Source organism: Rhagoletis zephyria, unplaced genomic scaffold (assembly GCF_001687245.7).
Source record: "Rhagoletis zephyria isolate East Lansing unplaced genomic scaffold, Rhagoletis_zephyria_1.1 Rzeph_scaffold_14407, whole genome shotgun sequence".
Taxonomy (NCBI): Eukaryota; Metazoa; Arthropoda; class Insecta; order Diptera; family Tephritidae; genus Rhagoletis; species Rhagoletis zephyria.
In genome coordinates, this window is record NW_016171476.1 from 2,583 (window position 1) to 4,411 (window position 1,829).

General features: G+C 31.9%; 1 long non-coding RNA gene across 1 annotated transcript; it reads right to left on the reverse strand.

Annotated features, from left to right (window-relative positions):
* Positions 1-1,144: 1,144 nt before the first annotated feature.
* LOC108378562 (uncharacterized) lies at positions 1,145-1,456 on the reverse strand. The gene is made up of 2 exons (XR_001849424.1): positions 1,355-1,456; positions 1,145-1,185 (listed from the first exon to the last, which is right to left on the reverse strand). It is a non-coding gene; the product is annotated as an uncharacterized LOC108378562 (long non-coding RNA).
* Positions 1,457-1,829: the final 373 nt, after the last annotated feature.

Genomic DNA, 1,829 nt, shown 5'->3' on the forward strand with positions numbered 1-1,829 from the left:
ATGCTTGCTTTCAAGATGAGCGATCGCAGATATTTTTATTTTTGCCATTGTAGTTGTTATTTTTGTTTTTGCTTATTCTGACGTCTACTACTTGTACGTGCTTGCTGTCACAATATTTCTGTAAGTAGCATTAACGTACCAACGCGATGCAATGCGGTTTTAGTAAATAAATAGTTGCTGTCAAGTGACATTGCTGTGAAATGAAAAGCTCCGGTCTGGCAGCTACCATAGGGTAGTGTCAACATCGCCATTATGCATTTGCCGAGATGAAACCAGTGCACAGTGAGAAAACCTGAAAATGTCTACTTGAAATTAATTGTATAGCTTGTGTTGTATTTTATGATTGTTATCGGTTTTTTATCGGTAATTAATTAATGCATTTCAATGATATCCTTGTGAAATATTTTGTCACTTTTTTCTAGACAATCGTGATGAAAATGTGACGTGTCGCGAAAAAAGTTTTACTGCAGTAATATTATGTAATTTATTTTGGAACATTACAACATCGAAACCGGTTTGCCTTCAAACCACGCGTCGCAAGGAATGACGGAAATTCGTTCCAAAATAAATAACCCTGTCGAAAAAATCAATCAACACCAATATTATGTAAATTTGAGCGATTTTATGTCATCCCAACAACACCAAATATTCCATAATTCAAAAATTACCGGCATCTACCTATGTACAGCGTGGCGACGAATAACTGTTACCTCGGTTTTTTTGAGAAATAAAAGGGTCCTTTATAGATTTTGCGAAAAAAATACCTTATTGTTAATTTTCAACAGATTTACTCTTGNGTTTTTTTGAGAAATAAAAGGGTCCTTTATAGATTTTGCGAAAAAAGTACCTTATTGTTAATTTTCCACAGATTTACTCTTGGGTTGTATTAATTAGTTTTTAAATTTTAATCCTTATTTACATTTACCAGCAGTGTAAACTTTGAGAGAAAAGTTCATTTGGCACGCAGGTCTTCGTCAGTTAATTTATTCCATATCTTCTGTAGCCATAGGCAGATTTTCTCCATTTTGAGTCCCTTATACTTCCTCTTTTGTCCAACATAAGGCCTCATACTCATAAATCAAATAGACTCGGAACTGGTGACTAGGACGGCCATTCATTCGACCAACCTTATACAGTTTTTTTCTTTTTTGTATTTTTTTATACAAAGCCTAAGAAAAAATACACCTGAAAAAGACTTGCGTGCCAAACGAACTTTTCTCTCAAAGTTTAAACTGCTGGCAAATGAAAATAAGGATTAAAATTTATTAACTAATTACTACAACTACAGTAAAATTTGTGGAAAATTAACCATAAAATACTTTTTTCGCAAAATCTATCAACNGAAAAAATACACCTGAAAAAGACTTACATGCCAAACGAACTTTTCTCTCATAGTTTAAACTGCTGGTAAATGAAAATAAGGATTAAAATTTATTAACTAATTACTACAACTACAGTAAAATTTGTGGAAAATTAACAATAAAATACTTTTTTCGCAAAATCTATCAACGACCTTTTTATTTCTAAAAAACGGGGTAACAGTTATTCGTCGCCACGCTGTACATATATAAAAAATATGCTTATACAACTCTACCTTAGCTACCTTCGCATTTTTCATTTGACTATTCACAACTTTTTTATGTATCCATCGGTTTTCTTCTTCATAAGCTCGTTTTTTTTGTAAAAAAATTACATGCATTCCCTTTTGAAATTAAATTTTTGTTCCTGTTTTTCATAGAAAAAAGTGAAATGAANCATATATAAAAAATATGCTTATACAACTCTACCTTAGCTACCTTCGCATTTTTCATTTGACTATTCACAACTTT